The 25671-nt window shown below is 39.6% G+C and overlaps 1 long non-coding RNA gene across 1 annotated transcript; it reads left to right on the top strand.

The window, feature by feature from the left end:
- On the top strand, positions 1–24459 carry LOC114056358. The gene is made up of 3 exons (XR_003570986.1): positions 1–76; positions 2823–2949; positions 24345–24459. It is a non-coding gene; the product is annotated as an uncharacterized LOC114056358 (long non-coding RNA).
- Positions 24460–25671: the final 1212 nt, after the last annotated feature.

Below are 25671 nucleotides of genomic sequence, written 5' to 3'. Positions count from 1 at the left end.
ACTGCCCGCCCCTCCAGCGGGAGAGGGGGCGCCGGGGCTGGGCCGGGGAGGAGCCAGGCGGGGGGCGCTCGCGCAGGTGAGCCCGGGGCTTCCCGCCGCTTTCCCGGCTGCCCGCGGCCTTTGCTCTGCCTGAGGGAGGGCTGCGCGCCGGGACCTCCCCGACAAATGGCCCGCAAAGGGAGGGGAGGGCGCCCCGCGCCTCCTCAGCTTGGGCTGCGGCGAACCGCGCCGGGACGGAGCGGGGTGACCACAACAACCCGCTGAGGAAGAAACCCGCGCGCTGCCGGTGGAGGCCGCCTGACAGCCGGGTTTGTTTTCCCTCGCCGTGCGGAGGCGGCTGGCGGGGTGCCCGCCGCGGCGGGAAGGGCTGAGGCAGCACAGGGACGGGGCAGGGCGGGCGCGGCGCTGGCCGTGAGGGGGAGGAGGAGGTGAGAGAAGCGCTGAGGGAGCCGGGCTGGAGCGTACGGGGCAGTGCTCCCAGAGCGGCGTCACGGGCACTCCTGGGAACACCTAGGCTGCCTTCAGAACTCTGGTGATCTGCACAGTGTCTTCAGCTAGACTGGAACTATCACCAGGTGATTCTAAAATGTTCTACACGTGTAGTGAGAACTGAAGTACTGCCGTACTGCAGCATCCCTCTCCCCTGATCCATGAGTGAAGGAAAGGAAGGTGCTAAGTACTTGTGGTTTGCAAGTGTCATCCGAAAAAATAAAATACAGTATCTACAACCACGTCACAAGAATTGGGCCTCAGATAATTTTTTACTATGCTCAGAAATCTATTCTCAAGCTTTGAACCACATGAACCAAGCGGCATTGTCAGAAAAAAAGGCTACAATGTATGTACGGGGAAAAAAAAAAACACAACAGAACATGACAGATCCCTATCCACAACAGAAAAATGCAGTGAACATGAGAAGGAAGAATTTAGTGTATGAGCCACGAAAGCTATGTCAGAGCTGTTCTACACGAGGAGTAGGGATAGGCAAACATCCTCTTTTCAAAACCAGTGGTGCTGGAGGTCACTGCTCAAATTTCTGTCAGAGCTGCTCTGCTACCTCTTACATGTCTGTCAAAACAAGCCCAATTAGCAAACACGTGTGTGTATACATATATATGGAATTGTATATAATTTTATCGATTTTCTGTAAAGAATACCCCTGTCCTAGTTAGAATGCATAAACAGAAGAGGTTCAACGAGATAAGGAGCTGTTCCTAATAAAACATCAATATGAACACTGCTGGGGCACTGTATCCGGTTTGGGGTTCTATGCTGGGAAAAAATACATCAGAAAACTAAGTGCATTGTAAGGACATGTATTTCAGTAGTATTCCAAGTCAGTATTTCATAAGGATCTCTTGACTACTGCAATAAACAGTCAAAATCAAAACAAGGAGACAGACGAGTGTCTGACAGCAATTGCTGTGATAAAATAGTAATAAAATACTATACTGATGGTTAATCACTAGAAAAAACTCTAAACTGTGGGAATTGAACAAATTATAAACAGTTCTAGAGAGGCAACTAGTGAGGCATTTGCAGACATAGTGTTTGCTAACAGGAGGGAAGTATCAGGTGTGACAGGGTCTATAAAGACTTCTGTTGTGGAATATGCACCTCTATGTAATGTGTTAAGTTGATTCTCCCTCAAAATGGTTGTTGAGAGGAAAGTCATAGATGTGCAGATTTTTCTGACCCTTCTTAATGACTTGACTTGTCAAAAAAACATTCATGAGACAGAACAGCCCAAACTTGTGCTGCTATCTTGATTTTTTTTACATACTTTGACATTTACCATTTGCTTTTCATGTGCATTTTTTCACATGATCAGTTCACAGCTAACCTTGGAGCTGTTTAAGTTAAAGATGTAAGTTTAAGTAAAAATGTGTAATGTTTAAGAAAAAGTTTGCTTAGTCCTTTCACTGTAGTTTTCAGAAAGCACATGAAGGTCATACCTCCCCCAGCTGATAAAACTGGGAAACAATGAATGGAAAATAAAGTAATTAAACTTTTTTTCCTCAGTTACTACGTGAGTTATGTGGCAAAATTTCAGTTGAACTCACAGACATTTGTATATGTGACTATATTTTATTCCAATTAAAGTGTTAAGAAACACACTGACACTTTGTTCAGCCTCGTATTGTAGTTTTGTAACGTTTGAAGGAATTGCACTTAATAGAAAACAAAATGCTTGATTAAAGAGGTGTATACACCTGTAATTTTCAGGTCATTGTTAGAGGTTAATTAAAACAGTGTTAATCAGTGATGTTGCTGTACAGTAATACATTTCCATTGCATTTAGAAACAAACCAGAACAAAAAAGATTCAATTCTTGCTAAAACAACCAGGCTATGATGACTACTAGTCATTATTATATAGTCTATAATTAATTTTTTTCATGAAGTGCCTCTCAGGTAACAGCTCAAGAGACAATTTTGTTGCTGTTCGGCATGCTTAGCATTAAATTGCTCAGAAAACTCTTCTTTTGTTCTGTATCGAGTTTCAGAAACAATGTTTTATGTGGTAATTAAACCAAGGCATTTTTCTTTCTTTTTTTTTTCCTTTCATTTACTTTATTGTTTTTTAATAAAGGGGTAGGGAGGAGAAAAAGGTGGGACCAGCACAATTGCGAAAACTCTTGTATTGGCTATGAGCATCTGAGACTGGAAAGGAGAGTTTTGACTGGATTTTGACTCTATCCTACACTTGGATAGAGGAAAGTTTATTATTTTGAGCCTTTGAACATTTTGAGCCTTTGAACATTTAATTTTTCCTTAAAAGTGTAGTTTAAATCAAACCTTTTGTCAAACCGTTTGTTACAGATCTTTGGCACGTTCTGAATCTGAGTTTTACGAGTACTTGGTATACTAATGCTACAGCCATGAGGACTGTTCCCTAAGAGCCCCAGTCTGGCTGGAATACTGCAAAAGTACAAGGTTATCCAGTGAGGTGAGAATTTTTGAAGGAAGGAATGTATACAAACCCAGCAATAAGCTAAATTGCACTGAGGACAGAGTTAGGTCATACACAGAGTATCATCTCAGTGCACACTGCATTCCCTTTTCCACCCCTCATCCACTTATTTTTCTTTTCCTCACCTGTAAATTAAGGTTTCGGTCCTTGTTTACAAGACTGGCTGTGATTAATGTTTCCCTGTCCAGGCAGTGTATTATCAGGCAGTTGGGTAAGACAATACAAAATGGAGTTTGTAGCTAAAGCAAAAACAAACAGTAATGCCCAGCAGTTTGTGCTGTAGATTAATTCCAGCTGCTCCAGCACACCTCGGGAACTGAAGAGCACTCCTGAATTCAGCTCTCCCCTTGCACTGAGCTGTGGTGAAACTTGGCTTCTCAGTACCATGCTTGGCTCCTAGCAAGATGCATCTCTCTCTGCTATTCCACTACACATTAATCTGAATTTTCACGCTTTATTGTAGTCCCTGATTTCCTTTCAGGAAAGGTTCTAATCCAATAATCACAGTAGAAAGTAGGAGGAAAAGAAAAGTCTTTCTCAAGATATATCATTTCATTGAAACACTGCTTCTGACTCATCTTGTGTGATACATGTTGCAAAGTTTCTTTATTATACAAGATTATAGATGTCTGTTGCTTGAGAAGTAGTGGTTATCCCTGTTATTACTGTATTCAGTAAGGTATTGAATAGACATTATCTATTTCTTGTTTCAAGAAGCAATCTTCAAATTTCAGGTTTTCTTTCTAGTCTCTACTGTTATTTTCACTGACTAGTTTCTCAAAACATTTTACCTTAAGCAGAATATTTACAGAGTTGATTCTACAATTATATCTGTAAAACTGGATCTGTATCACAACCATTTTAATAAATTTAAAGCACTTAACGTTATATGAGCATGGGGAAGTACCCTTTTATAAGAACCAAACCACTTTGGCTATCACAAAACACCAAGGAACAGTTCTATTTTAAATATTAAATTTACTGTGGTATAAACTTACTTTCAGAGGAGGATGTGGGATATTTGAAGAAATGTAATTGTACACTCTTATCAGATGCTTTTTAATGTGCAATCTCTGGTTGTTCCTCAAAACACAACTAACTAAAAGAAGGAGGCCCTTCATTTTCCACCTGTCTTGTATTTTCCCCCCTCTTTTCACAGTGGTTCTTCTCTCTCTCCTCTCTCTTCCTCCCTCTTTCTTTTTGGGGCAGCCCATCTTTTACACTTCTCCCATTTCTCTCTTCTCCCATGAACAGCTTCAATCACAGGGTACTGCTGACAGAACCCGGGGCACAGGGTTCCCTCTGCTCTGATCCAAGCACACCCTGTGCTCTACACCAGCCTGAATAATTCCCACCCAGCAGGCCTAGCCACGTATTCCAGAACATACTGACATAGCAGGAGAGTAAGACATGGCAAATAAAATGTATAAAGGGACAGATGAAACCAAGAGATTCATATTTTCAGGTGTCTTCAACAGTGGAAAATACCTGGGTTTACTTCATGTTAGCTAATGCATGGTAAGGAAAAAGTTAGGAGACGAAGATTTTAGTTGAAACTTCTCTTCTATGGAATTTGATTTCATTTTAGTGAGCTCAAGTTTACAGATACTCCTCCTCCTGAATGTAAGACTGTACTATGATTAACCTTACTTACGTAGAAATCAAGGGTGAGATATAATATTCAAAGGTGCAAAGTGAGATGAAGAGAAGGTACCATTGACTGTAACAACTGTTGAGGGGAAAACATATACAACACAAAGTTTGGTCACCAATAATATGATAGTTTCAATATTCATTTAACAAATAATATGTTGTCTAGTAATTAAGGGAATAATTAATTCTGATATGAAATTTAGTTGAAGATTTTGTCCACTGTTCTATAACTAGCCATGGCAAGGCTTTCTGACCTTCTGTTGTTCTTCTCCTTGGACAACTTTTGGCTGTATGCATGTTTCTTCCTTCACCTTACTGACACGGTCTTGCTCCCACTAGTCATATTCAAGTAATCTTAGCAATGACAAAAGGAGGTTTTTTCCAAGAAGAGCCTGCAGAAATCCTAGGTATTACCATTAAATTTGCAGGTACCACTGTAGCTGTTACCTGCTCTGCTGTGGTCCCTGTAGCTCTCCTTGGACAAGTCCGTTCTCCCAGGATTTGTCTGTGCCCTGTCTGCAGGAACAAACAGATGTTTTAAGAGCAGCGTAGTCTGAGCCTCTATTTCCACAAAAACATAAAGTTAGTGATTTGTTGGCATTGTCAGTGTATTTGTTTGAAGAAAGATTAAAGGGTGCATTGTTTCAGTCACTGCAGATTTAAACTCTTGAGTCATTTATGAGAGAAATAGTAGTATAGTAAATGAAATGGCTGCTATGCTCTTTATGCACATAGCTCTTAAGAGCTACTACTTTTTTCTAGTTTTTAATAATGCCCTCAATATTAGAACATTGTAGAGCTCCATGCACATACAGATCCATGCCAAAAAATGCTTTCTAATCTTTTTAATCACAAAAAAGAGTACAGAACATGCTATGTTGAAACCAAAACCATGGATCAGGGCAAGATAATGCAGAGACTTTCTGAGTTAATTTAACAATCCTGTCTCTTATCCTGAAATAATATCTATGTGCAACATTAAGCAAATGTACATGTTATTGATGTATTTAAAGTTTAACCTAAGTACTTGCAAAATTAAGATCCACAATCTTAAGATTGGCATCCCAAGGTTAAGTCCTGAAGACAGAATATGTTCTGTATCTCTCAGAAATATAAATTTAAAATGTAAATATAAAATCTTTAATTAGCTTTCTTTTTTTTATAATGTGTATGAAACATAATCTTGGTTTAGGGTATGCAGCCAATTTAACCCATACCTAGTGTATCAAAGAAGACAGCACATAAGAACAAAATTGTTATTTTTCATGTTCTAAAATTTACTGTTGATTAAAAGTATAGCAGGACAAATTTTCATTTAGTTTACTGTACCAACTAATCCTTTTTGTCACATGAGCATTTGCAGGTATTGCATCTTATATTCAGTTTTCTTAAAAACATGTGTGTCTTTGCTGAGAACTAAGGCCAATAGCCAGGAAGGAATTTAGGCTCCTGATTCCCACTGAAATAAAATTATTTCATTAGAGAGGTGAAATGTTGAATTGCCTGGGTCTAAACCCAAGCATGAACTTCTGGAACAGAGATAAAATCGTCACAATCCCATGTAAAAATTAACTTCTTTTTTTTGTTGTTGTTTTTTTTTCTTATAGACATACATGGATGTCTCATTTATTAATGTTTTGGGGTTTTTTTCTGCTTTGGATCAAAAAAAGAGAAGTATTTGTGGAAGTCTAAAGCAGTACCCGATTCAAACCCCTTCTCGAGAATGAATTTGTTCGTGGCCACTTTTGTGCTGTGGTGCAATAGCACCACTTGGTGGCTGCAGTAATTTTAACAGTTTGGTCCTCTGACAAATATCTGGGTAACAGCTGGAAAATAAAGACCAGGAAAAAAGGATTATCTTCAGCATTTTTACATTTGTTTTTATTTCTAGACACTTTTTTTACTCAGGTGAAGTAGTACCATGGAAATCGTTTTGTGAAACAACATTTTCGAAGAGATATAAACATTTCAGTAATGTCCAGTATAAGAAACTTTAAGATTCACCTTTAAAGATAAAGCATCACTCCTGATTCACCTGCAGTATTTTAACTACTGATGCACTGAAGACTTAACAAAATCTTTGCAAGTCTAGGCAAGACCCAGAAGGGGAAGGACAGGTTTTATGTGATGGGAATTTCCAGCCTTTATAGGGTTTTTTTTGGTCAGGACTGATGCAGAAAGCTGCTTAGGTGTGTGCTTACCTTCAAATGCCTTCTTCAAGCCTATTCATTTCAATTTGACAAACAGTTATTCATAATTAAACATGGAAAATTATTCAGGGCTGAACACACCTGGAAAAGGGATGGAAAATGAATGAGTTACTTGGAAACCGTTTGCTTGTTCTTTTTCAAGCAAACAGATAGGGAACTTTTTTACTTATTTGCAGGGTGTAAACCATAGCAGAATAAAGTCAACTCTCTTCTATCTGAAAAAATACATCTATTGTATATTTTAAAAAATAAATAAGCAACAGAAGAAAGACTTTTAGCCTATTAAAAAAGAAGTTACACTGCAATAACAATTAATTACACTCCCTCAGTGTCAAGATGCATCATGTCAGGGGTCAGTAGAAGGGTCTGCTTGAAGTTGAGAGCTTGCTGAAAAGAAGTAGTGTGGGAAGGTCTCTCCTCACTTCAAAGCTTCAGGAAGGAATTCTTGTGTGCTTTATGGGAAATTTTAACCAAATCCTCAAAATCAAGTGAGACATTTTGCTGTTTACAGACTGGAATGTACGTGTGTATGAGAAGCATAAAAATTAAATTTTTAAATTTTTTTTATTTCCATTTATGAACTAAGTACTTCACAACTCTTACAAAAGGTGCTTTGGAATCAAAACCCATCAACAAACAAATTAGATGAACTCAGGGGAACTGCTTCATCCTGGCCTTTACCATGGTTTGTTCCTTACTTTTCTTTGAAAATAAACAGTCCTATATGGGTTTCCATTTCAGATCCTGCAGCCATCCATTTGTTTTAAGAGGAGACGCTTCCAGCCCAATTATGAGTCAGCCCAGAATACTGAAGGTGCTTTAAATCCTCAGAGATGGAGGCTTTGGTGATGCAATAGGTTCTGCCTTTGGCACTTAGGCAAAGTCTGCTCATTTTAACCAGGCCTCAAAGCACTTACAGAGATATTTCGTACAGATCTGACACTGTGCTCATAAACTAAGCTGATACTCTAGTTTTCAGTTAATGCTATTTTGTTTAGGAAGAAAAGCTTTTCTTGGTTAGTGTTTTGTGACTGTAGAGGGTGCTCTTAAAATACTGGTGATGGTAATAATGTGTGGCAGTCAGTTTCTTTTTCTGTAAAGCTTATCAATGTTAGGCTGTTTATATTTAGCAAAGAACATTGTACAGCTCATGTGTTTTATTTTTGATATGGGCAAGAGTCACTATCCACATTTGCATCCAAAAACATCCCTGGAAACTTTTCTGGATTCAGTTTATTTTTGCAAGTATGTTTCTGCTAAACAGTGATCGTATCTTCTGAGAAAACTATTGATGTGCTCTAAAACAAGTTGAAAGAAGTACTAAATAGAGTATATTTTTAGTTGCAAGGCCGTTGAGAGTTGGATAAGAGCTTATTGTTCCAAAGAAGCCATTTAAATATTTGAAAAAAATTCTTTTGTTAAATGAAGTTGATGCTCCCACATTGTGCTGGTATTCTGTTGGGAAGGATTTAACTGTATTTTACTTTGGTTTGTCTGTAGTTTTATTGATTGCTTCACCATATTCCCAAGATATCTGGTTTTTTATACTTCTTTAACTGAATTAGAAGGGTGAAAAAATCCTATATACAATAGACTAAATCAATATTTATCCTACTATGCTTTCCCCTCAACAATACAATACTTCTTTTAATATAAAATTTTATGTTCCTCTCAGCACAACCAAGAAGCAATGGAGTCAATTCTGTATGCTCCACAAATGTTGCTTCTTTCCAGAGAGTCTGTTAACCTCAGAGAGAGAAGAATTTTGTTTTAACAGTCAGAATTGCAATGAGCCCATTTTAAAGCAGTGTAAGGAGAGGTAAAATCCTGACCTGAAAGGTCAGGACCTTTCCTGTGAGATCACTGCTCTGCCAGTCCTGGATGGGATGAGCTGTGATCTCTTCCCGACATGACTGTCAGAAAAAGCCTTTGCAGTGACTGCACTACACCAGCAAAACTACACATTTTGTGGAGTAGGTTGGTATACTGGGAGGAGATGAAACAGATGCTGCAGAAGCACAGTTTCCCCAATCTGAACTTTTCTTGGCAACAATTCCTCTGCTTCTTATACTGGATTTATATACTTACCCTGGGAAGGTGCTTGTAGACGTGAACTCAGAAAAGCAGACTTTCTCCACTGTTCACTCCTTGGAGATTCAGGGTGACACAAAGGCTGTGATTCTCTGCTTCACTTTTACAGCAGCTCTACTATAGGCCCCAGTGAGTGCACAGAAATCAGTGCAGCTTGTTTGCCTGAGGAAGTCCTCTGAGCTTTTCTGGCCAACTTCAGCAGCATCTATTTTAGGGAGACTTTGCCAAGATCACTACATTAGGAAAGCTTTTAAGCACAGACCAAGTTTAATAACTGTTTGCTGGCTTCTAATGAGGTGAATTTGGCCTCTTCCAATCTCCAGCTTCCACATCAAATTCCTCAGTAGAACTTGACACGTTTGTGTATTAGGTCATGCAAAGGGGACTTCAGGTTACCTGTGATTGACTGCAGGCTAGCCCTGTGAATGGTCACATGGAACTGTGAGAGCTGGCAAAATGAACTATCCCCACATATCAGGCAAGGCTTATTCAACAGAGGAAATGTTACTGCCTGAGGCCTGATGGTAGAAAACATTTCTGTTGTGAGTCTTGTAATAGGGGAATGCCATGATATGCAAAAGACAAGGATTTTGCCTCACAGGGCTTTCCTTCCTCAGGGTTTAGTTCTAAGTGGTGACTCGACCAAACAAAGCCTAGGCCTCCACTAACCTTGTGAAGTCCACAAGCTATTAAAATAAATAGTCATGCTCTGTTCTTTCTATCACAGTATTTCTGGTAGGCAGTGTTTTCACTTCCCTAGGAGAAACTAGAAATGTTTCCTCTAAACATCCCTTACACTGAGGTTCTTAAAATGGGAAGTTAAAAATACAGATCTTATATACAGTCAAGACTCAAACACAGACTTCCTCTGATCACTGATCCTCTATTCACCGAGCTATTAGATAAAACAGACAGTACTTTTACTCCCATTTTCTAGGAAAAGTATGGCATGAATTTCTAACTCTGGGAGAAAGTTCAGAAATTTATTTTTTAGATTTTCACACCTCTGCAGCTCACATTAAAGGACCAGAATGTCAGAAACAGATGGAGCTCAAGACCATCATCTTTTCTTTAGAATGGCCGGTCTGGATGTATTTTATCAACTTGGGTCATTTCTGTGGTGGGTCCTCTTGCCCTGAAGTGTGGAAAGAGGCAGTGAATGCTCTTCATTCTGGGCTGGAGACTCGGCTCCACAGCAAAGCATCACAGTACCAAACCCTCTAACCTGCAGCTGCTTACAAAAGTTACCCAGCACACTCTAAGTCAAGTCTACCTTTACTGGTTCACTTTTTACAACACATTCTACAACTTTAGAAAATCTTTAAAGCTCAGGAAAAAAAAAATCTTGTATTGTGAAATACTTGGATATTTTAAACAGTGAAAGCTGTAAAGGATGCACATGTTGGAATGACAATAAGACAAATGGAAGCTTTCATTTGGAAGATGCAAACCAGAAGACAGATAGCTTGTTTTGCTTTAGGCAAAGCATGAATGCAAACATTTAAACTGGAGAAACTCCCCTTTCCTTCTGTGGCCCCTCTGAACCATTACATTAATTACTTGGAACTATTCACCTACTTCCCTTCGTTTAGGCCCCAGGTGCAGACACTCTGGGTACTGAAAATTATTTTCATTCTTTTCTCTGAAGTGAAAAAACAATACATGAAAACACTCATCTTTTCCTTTCTGAAATCCATGAAGGTGAGGAGATGGCATCCTAATAAATATTGTGCTGGCCTATTTTGTAATACCCCATAACAAAACAGGAGAGTGGTAGTGGGTGTCAGTGATGTTTCTTTTCTGAGGTACCGTGAAGATATTTGTTTAGTTTTGTTGCACTAGCAGGGGCAGCTGGCAGTGTTTGCACTTATGTGTCTTCTAATACTTCCCTGAAGAGATACCCCTAATCTTTGAAGAAAGACAAGTATCTCATTTTGTAAATGTGCTGACCTGTTCTTGTGCAGTGGCTCTGACAGCCTTCTTTTGTCATCAGTGTCTTTGAAATGAGACTTTAAAGTCTGACCAGCCAGATCCAGCCGTACACTTTTCCATATGTGAAGCTGGAGAGTTAATGGAAGCATTAAATGTTTAGAAAATAAACAATCAATCTATCACATTAGAAAATTTCAAAAACAATTAAAAAATCACAGCAGAGGCTCAAAACCTAAACTTCTGAATTGGCAGCGAAGAGGATCAGTGATACCTCTATGATTCTCTTTGGCAAGATAAACATGTCTCAAAGCTCTCGCTTAGAGTTTCATTTCCAACGTCCCTCTGAGGGAAAAATGAATTAAACTTTTTCTTGTGCCTTTACTGAGAGGTTCTTCTGCTCTTGATTACTTTGTAACACAAACAACAGACTGTGGAACACGAGCTGTAGAGATATCTTTAAATAAAGATTAACAAAATCTATGGCTATTTTCACAAAGTGTCTTCAACTTCTCCCTCCCTAGTGAAGGATATCAGTCAATCCCAGGGTAGCCCAGGTCATCACAGGGTGGCTACTGGGTCTGACTGCCCCTGTCCCAGCTGGCTGGCAGCAGGCCCACCTCGAGGAGCAGCCAGCTGGCTCTGCTCGGGGTTTCAGCTTCCTCCAAGTTCTCATGTGGCCCTGGGAAGCAGCTGAGTGTGTTTTGCCCGATCGGCTTATTTGTTGTCAATCCAGAGAGCTTTCCCACTGCCATGACTGCTGATGGTGCAGTCAGTTTGCACTTAGGGGTTTTCAGCGTGGCCCCTCTGCTCTGACATTTCTGCTGCTCTGCACTGGCTCTTCAAAAGATCAGATCTGTTTCACAGATTTTTGTGCTTGTTTTCAAGTCAGTTCAGCACTTCTCTGTTCCGATATGCCTTGTCCAGATGCACGAGTTTCTTTTCCCAATCTGCCAGCTTTTGACCCCAAGCAGACTCACTGTGAGAAAAACAAATCCTTCCTCTACTCTCTCTTCTATTCCAGCTGCACATCTGTGAAACTGTACAAGCTACAAGGGTGACCCTTCATTTAGATCTCCTTAGAGCACAGGTGCCCATGTTCATCATTCATGATACAAACACCAAACTATACAGTTCCCTCCTAGAACTGGGAGCAATAACAGTGCAAACAAAAGCATCCTCTTCCACGTTCCTCCTCTGATGTCAAAAGGAAGGTATAAGTAGCATCTGCCATAGGGTATAAATCCATGCATTCAAGGATTTTCAGAGGCGATTTTAGGACTAATTCACTGTTAAAAGTAAGAGAGTAACTTTGGAATAAAAAAATATTTTCTAAAACATCTGTCTTTTTTAAATTAAAAAGATTATGTATACTCAAAGTATGTAGCAACTTACTTTCTATTACCAACTAACAACCAAGTATTTTTCTGGAAAATAAAGTTTCTTGGCCTAGTGAACATAAGAACATGATATTGTAATTCATTCAACTATTTAGTCATGTTTTTAATCCCATTAGATCAATATCCTGCTGCATTTAGTTACCTAGTTGAGGGAGAGAGATATTTGTCAGACCCTATTTTAATATCTGATCTTTTTTATTGTATACTGTCTCCTTATTCAGTAGGACAGCACTGGAAACATTTGCAGTGATACTCATTGCTCTACGTAACCTCATGATCTTATTTACAGCCTCAAATTGACGAGTTTTCACAAATCTAGCATAATAAAGTCTCTTCAGATTATTTTGCATCACTCTGACAGTCTGGACTTTTTCTGTAATTGCAGTGTCCTTTCTGAGATTTGAATGTGAAGGAGGAAAAGTGGTCCCTTCCCAAACTTCATAATCCAACAGAGCTGGTGGCCTCTCTGAGCCGGGCTACTGCTAAGTGCAAGTCAGATCATTACTCCAGCTCCAACACTCCTCTCACATTTAAACAATGGCATTAGAGGCACAGAAAGAGACATTCAGCTGTTGGAACAGCTATTTCTGTTCACTTCTGAAGAGAGAATATCAAATGGGGTGCAGCCAGGCCTACAGGCCACATGCTTAAACAACCTCAGCCCCCCGAGCCAAGGTCATCCTCACACCTTCCCGTGGACACTTCCTCATAAAGGCACCGAGACATTTCATCCAGTGCTCCTCCAAACCAAGGAGTTAACAGAGCCATCTCATTCACTATGAATTATTTTGTTTTCAGTTGTACCCAAATCCATCTGCTTTAATAGGTTCTTCACCACCTTCCCCAGTCTTGCTACAGCTTGTCAGGAACTTCTTCCCTGAGCACAGTCCATGGCAGCAGTTAGCACACTAACATTTGCTGGCAGGTAAATTGATTATGACTGTAACCTCGTCAGGATGGTATCTGAGCTTGTGTCCAATGTAGTTGGACAGAATTACTCAGATACTTGAAGATACTGATTTCTGCAAAAGTACCTTCTGGAAATGGGGCCTCTGTCACCTGCAAGGATGAGCAGCTGCTGAGTTGGGGAAAAAATAAAAATTAAACAAATCCTCTGCTATGAAAATCTGTTTTACATTGCCCACTCAATGTCTAATACTTAACTAATTATACTGCATTCACACATTCTGACACAAATACCTGTTAAATATGGTGTCTAAAAACTCACTCAGGATTAGTATGGAAGTGTAAAAAGTAAATATATCCAGGAAAGAGAATTAATTTTAAATTGCAATGTTGAGATTGAGAGTCAGTGATTACACTGTGCATGAAGTCTATGTGATTCATGATTATTCCTGCTATTTCTGATTTTTGCTTCAAATTAAATGGGGTTGATTGTGATTGAATGTTACTGAATTCTTCTGTTTATTTAAAAAGGAAGTTGGAATTTTTGAAGGATGTAGAGTGTTATCACTGTCATAGTGTTTGAGGGTGGGGAGCTAAAGAGTCTGAGAGATCTTTCCCATAAATACAGTGTTCTTCAGGCACAAAGACTTGGGAAGGAAACAATTCCATCTAATTAGGAAAGTAATTTTAAGCAGAAAAAAGATGTAAAAGCTTAGGGACTGTTCTTGTCAGAGAGAGATGTTTCTGAGAAGAATTAGGGCAATAGAGGATTATTGTTTTGTTAAGCCTTTGATTGAGATCTCAGACTTTCATCAGTTCTGTAGCAATGCAAGCAAAGAGATCTAAGGCTCAAATGCATCTCCAGAAAAGAGATCTTGGAGAAAGAAATTAAAATAAAATAAAATTAAAAAACAAAACAAAACAAACGAACAAAAAACAACAACAACAAAAAAGAGAGAACCAAAAAAACAACCCAGAGTAGGATTTAGCTTTTGGGGTATTTTTAACACCCAGTTTATAGCCAAGGGGAAGTTTTTCTGTCATTACTCTGTTACTTTTAAAAATGGAGGGGAAAAAATGTTGCTTGTGATTTCTCAAAATGTAGTATTAGTTATTTGAAAAATTCCAGACCAGAGCATGAAAGATCCTTTAGAGAAAAACTCCAAAGTTGTTTAGAGGCTGCCCTGAGTATAGGCAAGATTAAAGCCCTTAATGAAGGCAAAGCTTACTTATCTGATCAGATTCTAGCATAATGGTCCAGCATGTGATATTATTTTGTAAAAGTTACATAACTTTTTGTTTAAGAGCATACTTTACTTTCAGCAGCACAAACAACATTTTTAACCTGTTCAGATCCTTGAGAAATGCAAACAGATTCAAAGAAAGAAAATGGAATATTTGTTCACAAAAGAAAAATCAAACCTTTCTGTGACTTGGTTAAGATGAAAGCAAGACAGGAAACTAATAAATAGGATCAGAGAACCTGGAAATAAATGTTGACAGGCTTGTACTCTGGCAGTCTAAAAATCACATACTAGTAAGCATTAGCTTTCTGTTTAAGTGTTTGCCTACAAGATTGCCTTTCCCGAGGAGAGTCCAGAGATTACCCACAACTCCTTTGTGTTTGCAGGTTTTCTGTGAGTGTGTGTGGGTACATCCTACCATTTATCAGCCACAATCACTGAGGTCACAAGTCCCCAGCCTCATTAACAGACAGTGAGCCAATTGAAAAACAACCCTGCTCTCCCTCAGAGCATCTGGACATCTGGTGCAGGAGTAGGATGCTTAATTTTGAAACAGTCAGATCTAGGCAGTTAGGCAAAAAATAGGTAATAAAACTTCAGATATACAGTCAGAGTTTTCCTGTTTTGACAACAGAATTTGTGGATTACAGCTTAAAGCTCTTTAGGGTTTCTCACACACTGAGAAATAAAGTTTAAAAGTTGCAATATTAAAAATTTAAGTGGAACAATGAAAAAAAGGAACATAACCCTACTCGAGTGTGGAAGAGCTTCATGAAGTCATTAACTGAATACTGCTGGCAGACTCAGCACACCCTGGTGTAGGATTGTATCATCGTGGGGTTTGTTTCTGTCAGAAAGCACAGATAGGAGAGAAAGTGGTTGCTTGGCTCCTTACGTGTCTGATAGAAAGCAACCTAATATGTCACATTAAAAAATCACTTCCAAGTCCACAGCACAGGCTTGTAGCAATTGCCACTGCCCTACTTACAGACACAGTCTGAGTGTGAGTGGTGCTGTCTGGTGTCACGCCATCCATCTCACCTTCTGCACTGCCATGAAAATACGCTGCTAATTCCTACAGCTCAGACTGCTGTCTGCTAAAACATTTACTTGGTTAAATTCTCACTAATCTGTTCATCCATTGGCACAGGGAAACTGCTATTGTATCCTGAGAAAATTGCCATTATGTACAGCCTTTCCCAGACTAAGGAACCACTTGCTGTACTTTCATTCATCTTTAAAAAGAGAATAGTCACTAAAAATTTTATAATTGAATGCAGACTTCAAGAGTTTTGTTCAAAATGATCCTCTGGAGAACACAGTGAAAACAGTATCTCCTAGGACAGCAATGGAGAAGCTTTCATCAGCACTGAGAGTGCAAATATTCATTGCTTCTGTAGCCAAGGAAATGATTGCTATTTTGTGGCACCATATATTTAATCAAAATAAAATTAGCATTACTTTTCTTTATTGTTTCTTTTCCCTCTCAAGATGTCACATTCCCTGCTGAATATTAGATTTATTCTGGTTAATCAGAAAACAGTAAAATTATCCAGCTTGGAATACAACTTCATTGCCAAATAAAAGGACACTGCTCTACTGCACCATGACATGGTCTCTTACTGATGTAAATAATATAACAGAATGGATGGCAACACTTTTCTGTCATCTTAATGCTGCAAGTTCAAACTTCTGCATGAGGAAAAGGCCAAAAGAATGTTAAACAGTACTTCTTAAAAGCAACTTTCTTTGTCAGATAAACAAGCTAATTAATTTTTTGTTATGTTCTTAACTAACAAGGTGGAACAAGGCTTTGTAAAGCTCTTCCAGCCATATTTATACAATGAAAGAATAATCCCCAACAAGGAAGCATTTCTGCTGCTGAACAAAAGGAGGGGAAAACCACCCAAAACCTACACTGAAGGAAAATTAATGCAACTTATTTTTTCACCCTCTTCCCCAGCTGTCCAGAGCTCAGGGATGGCAGGAGGGTGCCACATTCAGTCGCTTCCTTCCACAGCACACCAAGAAGCAGAGGAGCTGATTTTGTTGTCCAGCTCCAGAAACAGATGTGGTTTGAATTTCTCTGCTCTTGGGGCTGAGTGCACAGCCAGACTGAGGCCTGTGTGTACGTCCCCTGCTGATTTCCACATGCTCAGACCTGATGGAGAAGGCCTACCTGTAGCTTTTGCAATCACCCCCAGCCTGCTCAAGCACAGCTCCAGAGCCAGGGTTATGCTTTGTCACCGGGAGAAGGGCTGTGATAATGCATGATTAGTCCAAATCCCCGGGAAGCAGCAAGACAGCTGGGACTACTAAACCTGGCATCAGTGGTTTGTAGTGATCAAGTTGTGCACTGGAGGAGGGAGACACCTGGAAGCCATTTCCTGCTTGTGAACTGTTCTCCCTCCCCCTTCCTCTCAAAGATAAGTGTATGCCATGTGGCTTTTGGCCACAGGGAGTTTTTTTGGATGTGTAACGTCAGGAAGGTTTGCTTTAAAGGCACAAATCCAGGTCTTTCCTTACATATAAAACTTCAAAAGACTGTTTTTCTCCCATCTGAAGCCCTTCCCCCCCCAATCTCTTCTGACTTCAGATTTTTCCAACTCTGAAAAAGTGTTCGCAATTTCATCTTGAAACTGTCAAACGAACTTTAACAGACTAGAGACTGCTTAGGTACTGGCCTGAGTTTTTTCCAATGCCAAAGCCACCGACTGTTGCTTTCTAACCACCCCTCCCTAACATGCAGCAGGTTAAGATCTCCACACATGCACACACCCCCTTGAGTACTGGAAGTTTCCTTGGCTTTGCAAGGTAAGCACATATTTTGTCCATGAGAATGCCTTTGAGCAGTATCTCTTTTGTCAGTTAGGTTTCTCTGGTGCACTGTAATTCTTGACAGGAGACATCTCCGAACTTCTTTTTTTTTTTTTAAATTTTATTTTTTCCCCTGCTTCTGGAAATGTCTCATTTGACAGAATGGTCTCTCTGTTTTAGCTATTGGGCAAGGTGTTGGTCCCCTTAAAATCAGCAGGAGCCACCAAATTCTAAGGCATCAGAATTTTTCACCTCCTGCCTTTAAAAGCACTTAAAACTAGAAGCACACAATGCTTTGCCAGTTTGAAGCTCTTTCTTGATATTTTCTGTGGAACTGTTTGGCCTTAGAATAGCAGAGGTACAACACTCCTGTACTTCTGACACAACTTTATAAACTACATCCAAACAATTAATTTTCTTTCTGATAAAAGAAATCTTAGTTTTACTAACTGAAATCTAGAAGTTTTTGAAAAAAAAATTTAAAAAATAGGTTTTCAAATGTTAGGAGGCCAATAAAAATGGTTTTGTGAAGTCTCACACAAAATGTCACCCATAAATATTCTTCAAGGTTTTGATAAAATTACTTCTTACCTAAAGACATTTGTTTTAATGTACAATTCAGTAGTATTTCATTATTATACTCTTACAGTAGTTGTAAGATTAAGCAAAAGTCCAAATACAAGGCATTTTAACAGCAGGCAGGCAGTGTGCAGGTCAGGAGCAGCCCAGGAATCAGCAGGCAGAGCTGAGATGGAGCTGGGAGGTCAGCCCAGCCCAGGGTTTGACCAGCAGAGGGGTAGCCAAGCACAGACTCACCAAAGACCTGGCTGAGCTTAAATGAAGCCCCATGTCCCATGGGCAGGGGTGTGGGTGGAGGCCCCAGGTGAGGCTGCTCAGAGCCATTAAACCTTATTGGTGCGCTCAGGCCCCCAACATAAGTCACTGGAACATCCAGACTCCTATTTTCATGCATAAGCAAGAAAACAGGAGAATTATGACTGTGGTTTGACCTGTGCTGCATTTTCTGACCCCTGAGTGCCTGATTGCTCAACCATGGTATTACAGTAATGCTGTGTCTACTCATAGTTTATATAAACGCAGAGCATGTTAAACAACTGACTTATGATGTGATACTTTTGTTTTCACTGAATTCTAGACCATCTGTGTACTAAAAAATCTCTAGACTTGGAAAGAAGATCTGATCTATTCATTTTTTTCACTAAGTAGTTACAGATACTACTGGACTATTCTGTATGTCCTTTGACATTTATATTTCATTCCTTTCCTCATTGCAATTAAGCATCTGTTGGATCCCAAGGCTTGGTTGATACTTCTGTACTTTTTAAATGTCTTTGCTTATCTTAAACCTTTAAAATTCTCTATTTATGTGCTGTTCAAATTATGAAAATCAATGCAAACTTTTTTTCTGAAGACTTAAGAGTTGCTATAGCAGAGTTTCAGGTTGCCTGATTTCTGAGAAACAGTTTGCTCCATGTCTATTGACAAGCAGTGCTTTCTTTGCTGTCTTTCCTAGCTGGGGTGATGATACACATTGCTCTCTCACATTGGGGGACACAGAGCAGGACATCAGCAGCACTGCAGGATGCAATTCTAGCAGGCACTCTGTGCTGTTTGGAATAACTCCTGAGTGCAGTTTTAAGTGTCCAATTGGCAAACTGTGTACCCCACTCTAGAATTAAAAATTGCATGATTCTCCTGTCAGCTTCTACCAAGTTCTCACTGGGTAAATTCTGGCAGAAAGGATCCATTTCAGTGCCTCACACAAAGGGGTTTGATCCCAGCAGGCTGTTGGAGGAGTTCCTGCACTATAGTCATTTTCTTCCTTAGTTCTGGCTGACCAGGACCAGAAGCAAAAGAGTAACAACAGGCAATGACAAGAAGTGAAGAAGTTGAGGGCACCTGTGCTGGGTCAACCCAAAAGCCCATCTGGCTCAGTATCCTACTGTGAACAGTGGTCAAGGGTGGGGCCCTGGCAAGAGGGAAAGAAATGCTTTTCAGCTTTTTCTTGCAAGAGCCATGTCCTCCACACCTCTTTAGAGAACCACAGTGGGCAAGACCACTGCATAAAAGCTAATAATTCATGTTTAATGCAAGATAAAAGGGATCCACATCTTGCTGATATAAACAAACAGTGTTGTTGGCTTCAGTGCTAGTTGTGTCTGCTGAGAATATTGCCTAAAAATTTTACACACAAAGAATAGCCTGAATGAAGACATTACTCAGTAGCTGTATCAGACTTCATAATTTGTCTATATTTTATGTCTTCTAGCAGATCATAGCACTGCTCTGTTTCTAGTCTGACACTTTGTTTTGATTTTAATAACCTAATATGAATTAAAATAGCAGGTGCATAGCAACACCTCTTTAGAATGAGTGTTTGATGCTAATAAGCATGTTTAGCCAAGATGTTGCTGAGCCATGGCTTTCATCTCAGCCTGTACAACACATATATGATTAAAAAAATTAACTGCTTAGCTGCTGGCTTAAAGATTGTGAAAAGCATGTATAAAATATCAACACAAAAATTATCAGTCAATGAAATGATGGGACATCATTAGGAAAACAGGAAAGATTCTGTGTAGTCAGATGACTAACATCACTATACTCTGTATTTTTGCTAATAATGCTGCCAACACTGGAAAAGCTGGATGTGGTCTGATAAGAGACTGGTGCATATAAAAGGAACCAAACACTACAGAGAAGGATTCTTCCTTCACATAAAAATGAAACAAAAGTCTGTGCACAGACATAAGCAAACCGTAGTTGCATCTAGTGGAAAATTGAGGGCTCATTGAATGGAAGGGTTAAGGAAGGGATTACAAGAATGAACTCCAGGCAGCCAGTGGATTCAATTCCCCTAGATTGTTGGAGAAGGAAAAAGCTGCATATCTTTGTCTCTTGTAATTGCTTTGTTCATTACCCTCCTAAATCCCCAAAACAAACAACAAACAAGCCAAGCCCTCCCTTCCTACAGAATAGCCCTGCTATTACAAAGGTTCCACTTGTTAAAGCCACTCCTGGCTATTTCGGGGCTTTTTAACCTTTTATCCTCTTACCGGGTTGAAGGTCAACAGAACTCACAAAGAAAATATTGTAATTTGTTTTGCTGGTAAACTAGGACTTCACTGGAGGCACGAACTATCAGACTGGGATAGTGCAGACTTCATATTTAGCCTGGGTCCAGTCTGGAATTCTGAAAACACAGCTCGGTTGGACTCGATAATCTCAAAGCTCTTTTCCAACTTAAATGATTCTGTGATTCTATTATGGGTTCTGCTACAAGAGGATCAATGTATCATTTAATTTCTCTTTCAGCGTCTGGGGCAGACCCTATACACTCCATCATTACCTTAATCAAACAGCACATGAGATAAATTCCCTGCATCACTGAAGTTTCCAGTCTCTCCGTGATTTCAGTACTTGAACAACATTTCATGTCTCTCATTCTGAATCATCAGACTCTGCACCTTCTGATAGGAAACACCAGCAAAATGGCAGATATTAAAGAGAAATCCAGCACACACAGCAGTGTAAGAGGGATTTCTGAAAGCTGCTTATTAAATTCTGTTAAAAATATTGTTGGCCTCGGATATGACTTTGTGTTAAAGGTATAATTGCATTAATTCTTAGCAAGGAAACAGAATTTCTTAGCTGAACACTTCCCCCAGCATCCTGATTTATTCTCAGTTTGGACCAAGCTGTTAATAGGCTGAGTTCTGCAAAGTCTGTGATCCTGGTAAGTCTGCATGCATATTTTCCAGGGGTAAACCTATGCATTTGAGTCACTGAGCCTAAACTGTGCAGCATAATTAGAGGAATGAGCCTCAGGTTGCTTTGTCAAAACATTCTTTAATTGCTGGATTTTGGGATTATTGGATTAGAAGATTAGATGGGATGCCTGGAAATCTTAAATTGAAGCATCCACTAAAGTAAAGCTTCTCATGAAACCTCACAGTTTGTATCACTTGCTGTAGCAATTGTCCAAGTATATTTTCATGGCAGGAAAATATGGGCATATTAACAATACTTTTTCTGATCTCCCTTCTTTTCTAACACATGTTAAGGAGCTTGGTAACTTTTCTGCATGAGAATCAATTGCCATCTCTGATGTAGCCAGGGGTGATAGAGAGCTCTGAGCTTGGTCTCTGACTCACTGAGCTTCCTTGCCCACAGGATGCTGAAGGAATCCTGATCCCAGCCAGACATGGCATGGCACTCACCCTGCAGTGGGTGACTACACCTGAATTACATCATGAGCAGTAAGCATAGCTCCATTTTTTTGGCATTCTGACAAGGCTGAATGATGTCAAAGCATTTTGCTCAGTGCCCCTGAGTCACAAGAACAAGGTACACTACAGGAACTCCTCCTTTGTCCTCAGTGCAGTGCCAAGTGTAGAGACTTCACACGTAGCACACAGGAGGTTATTCCATCATTCCTCATGTGAGCTTATCTCACTTCTAGGGCACACTCAGTACTTCACTCCTGAAAGTTTCTGAAAGAAAGATTTCTCCAGCTGCTGGTGCTCTCCCTGCTTGGCCCAATGTGTCACGAACCTCACAAGAAGGACTGTCTATATGTTGTATACATGTGTGTGTGTGTGAGTAGAGGAATAATGGCACAAGGATAAACAGCACCAAACAGGGAGGGGAAACCTCAGGCCATGGCTCAAATCCTTCTTGAGAAAAATGCTGTGAAGTGCATGTCAATATTGAGCAGAATTGTCTGGTAAATTCTGCTGGAGGTTCTGAACCCACAGGTTTGGAGTCTGGATGGGACAACTGATATAATAGTGCCATGTTGTTTTTTCCTGAGATGGTTTTGTAATTCTTAGGGAGATGACTTGTAATTCATTTACCAAAGAGTTTTGAAAGTTATTATTAATAGTCTGTCATCAAGTTTTGTGAAGCAAACAGGACTTCTGTTCACAAGCAATATGGGTTCAGCTGTGCTGGCCATATTCTCAAGACATGAGCAGAGTAATCATCTGCACTTCGAAGCACCATATTCCCATATCACTTAGTAGTTGCACTGCTGAAATGACAGCACTCAAAATAAAAAGCCAAAGCACTGAAGTGTCCCAGTATGAATGGAGACTATGACTGCCTAAGCAGAAGGATTAATATGGGAAGGTGTAAATCATATTCTTATTTTCTGGGGTAAAAGAACAAAATACTTTGGTACAATTTTGGCACTTCTAAAATCAACTGGTATTTTTGTCACTGATTTCCGCTGTTGGGTCTGACAGTCTTGTCAGGATTTAAAATACCTGAATAGGCATAATTATGTCTAGTCATGGCTTTCATATTTTGAAATTGAAACTGTAGGAATAAAAAAGATAACAGTTTATCACTTCGTTCTTTGGTAACAGAGCTCTGTGAAAAATAAATGCTTTCACTAAATTCCCACTATTTCAAAAATTTCTGTCTGAGGTAGCACAGAGCTTTCCAACTTCCTTTAAAACAGTGATCTGTGTTTCTGTTTAACCCAGGGACTGATAAAAATGGTTATACTATCGGGTAGCATAAAATAAGGAAATAAATAGCTCAACAGATGTTCAGTGGGATACATTTCTTTCTGTGCTGTGGGTGGCTACTCACTACTGTCGAACCAAAAAGAAAGTACCTGCAGGAGCCCTTTTCCTGCCTAAACTGAAAAGGCAGCCCGGCTCAGCCTTGCCCAGGAGTCGGAAGCGAGGGAGTCTCTGTCACCCACAGGAAAGGGAGCTCAGGGGAGGACAGGCCTTTACCAGCGTGGCCTCAGCTGCCTGCAGGGAATGCAGCTTCAGGCCCTGTTTGCCCACCTTCTGCACCAGTGGAACTGTGCTGTCTTCAAAGGATATTCTGCACATGCACCAGGTCAGGTCTGAGCCTTTGTTTAACCGCATATTCCCCTGAAGCACTTATTTCTGTGAGACACTGCAGAAAACTCCTGTACAAAATGGCCTGAAAACAGGGACAGAACTGGGCATGAACCGCTCCCCACCCCTGTGCTCACCCTGTGCCCTTAAATATAACTATAAACTGGAGGCCTTGAAATCTCTGGCCTCTTCTGAATTGCTCTCATGGGTAAAATTATCCCCAAAGAACGTGACACCAACCACAGACAATTTGGGGGTCACTAAAATTGCTGCTAACTTTGTGTCAATCAATTCTTTTTTGTGTGTCACTGGCTCTAAAAAGCCAGTTGGCTTTTTTGGCTTCTTTGCCTCTTAAAAGACATGCAAGATTTAGTTCTAAAGGGGTTTATATTTATCAGAAATTCACAGAAAGAGAGAAAAGTGTAGAAGGTTATAGTAAGTGTGTGAATCCTGCCATTTGTATTACAGAAATATTTTTGTAATCAAAAATATCCTTGCCAGAAACAGTTTCAGGTTTCTTTGGTATTTAGAAATCCTTTGCTAAACAAAGTAAAAATGAATGATAAACAAAATCGAGTTTCCTTTGAGCCTGATGTTCTTGCAGCTGCACTCCACTTTTAAGAGTAACCTATTAGCAATTAATTTAGAATGACACTGGCAAGCAGTTCCCAGACTTTAATTAATATCTTTTTGACAAGCTCATAATCTTTCTAGTTAATAAAGTCTCCCTTAAATTAGTTTAACTCTGATTTCACTTACCATTGTAAGCAATCAGCATCAAATCTAGGGTACTCAACAGTACTTTCTCATTTCAAATGCCTTTAGACAGAAAATATATAGTTGCATTTTAAAGAGCAGAAAAAGTATTTGATGAAGGTCACCCTCAATCCACTGGCAGAGCTGGAAAGAAAATCTAGGTGCCTGATGCCCTTCTGTGTGATTGATCAAGCAGTGGGGCTGTCTCCTGTCTTAGCATCTTGCAAGGAAAGGATTTAATTCCGATTCCAAGTTACATAATTGATCCTTTTCCTTTATGTCAATGTCAAGATCTTTGAAAGTTATGGTACAGTGCTGTGGCTACAGTATAGTGAGTCACTGTCTGCAAAAGTTACTTAGATAACAAGTATCAGTACAGGACAACTTAGGGGGCATTTAAATTTATGCTTTTAATATATTAGTCTCCTTCTGAAAACTTTGCCCTTAAAATTCTGTGTCAGTTTTGCCCCCACGTCTCAAATGCAGAACCAATCCACAGGAGGATGTTCTGCAGCCCCGTTACCCTGTGCTGTGCAATAAGAGACAAGCCTGTTGAATTACAAAAGATGCTGAAATTAAATCTCCTTTGACCTCTTGGTAAGTCAACAACTTTTATATCAATGTTCTGAAATGTGCTATATATATGCCTGTTGCATATGTGTATTATAGGCAAAAAATTTTAGCTGTAATAAGGTAATTTTTGATATGTAAGATCACATCAACCTTTCTTTCTACTTTGCCTGCAAAGCAAAGATGTGCACAAGTTCCTGTCAGGCTTTGAGTCTGATTCAGGTTTTTTTCAAAATTTAGAAAACTCCAGCTTCCAAGCTGGAGAGTTTTAATCTAATTACATCTACAAAGAGAGGAGATCTTTTCATCTTCAAGGTAATCAATGTTTTGTGTCTAACAGACAACTGTAGGAAATACTTCTGTAAGCATTGGATGACTCTGCTGTAACAAACTGCCAAGGGAGACTGAAGGTAATAATTTTTGAAGGTAGTTTTTGCCAAGTGAGGATATAACAGTTTTAATTTGCTGGTTCACAGGGATGGCTTGTTTTAGTTTTTATTTTTCATGTAAGATGAAGCTTGATGTGAAAATAGGTATAAAAAAACAAGACTTGCTTATTAATCTCCTTCATCTTAAATAAATGTAAAAGCCTAATTTAAAAATCTGTCTCATTAACAAGGACTAAGATAATCAAGGTGACTGAAAAAGATCAGCATGTTCTGCAACTGGATTGGGATCCCAAGACCAGGAGACATCTCACCACCTCTAGAAGTCGTGAGTGCTCCGAAAGTATATGCCTAAAACATATAAAACCAAAAAGAATGTGTCCCAAACCCCCTTTAGAACAGTTTTAGCAGAAATTTTAGAATAGTTTTACTCCCATAGGTACCACCTTGGAATCCTGACTTTGTACAAAGGAGTTATTTGAGGTTGCTTCTTTGTTCTTTGGGGTTTTTTTCCTCTTAAGTCAACACTGTGGAGAAAAAAAGAGATGAAAAAGATAGCTAGTGAAGAAAAGTGCAAAAAATGTTTTCAATCAGTAGTTTGTTCCTCAGTTGAATTTCCACAGTTTTCCCCTCAGAGCCTGCTGCCTGTGACAGCATCAGCAGCCTGGAGGCCTTATTGCTGTGACAGTTCCTACAGTTCTGTGGCAGAGATAATTCCATTCCAGCAGTCACAAATTAGAAAATGGTTTCCTACAATAAAACACCAAATGAAACCCAACATGATCTTCCCCCTTTCTCATGCGTGTCAACTGTAAAAAGTTTCTTTGGCCGGAATGTGGCTCTGATTACATTTCTCT

This window comes from Empidonax traillii, unplaced genomic scaffold, assembly GCF_003031625.1.
Source record: "Empidonax traillii isolate 1590-97213 ecotype Southwest subspecies unplaced genomic scaffold, ASM303162v1 scaffold90:size2128546, whole genome shotgun sequence".
NCBI classification, from domain to species: domain Eukaryota; kingdom Metazoa; phylum Chordata; class Aves; order Passeriformes; family Tyrannidae; genus Empidonax; species Empidonax traillii.
Note: the sequence above shows the minus strand (reverse complement) of the source record. Positions and strands in the feature narration are given on the sequence as shown.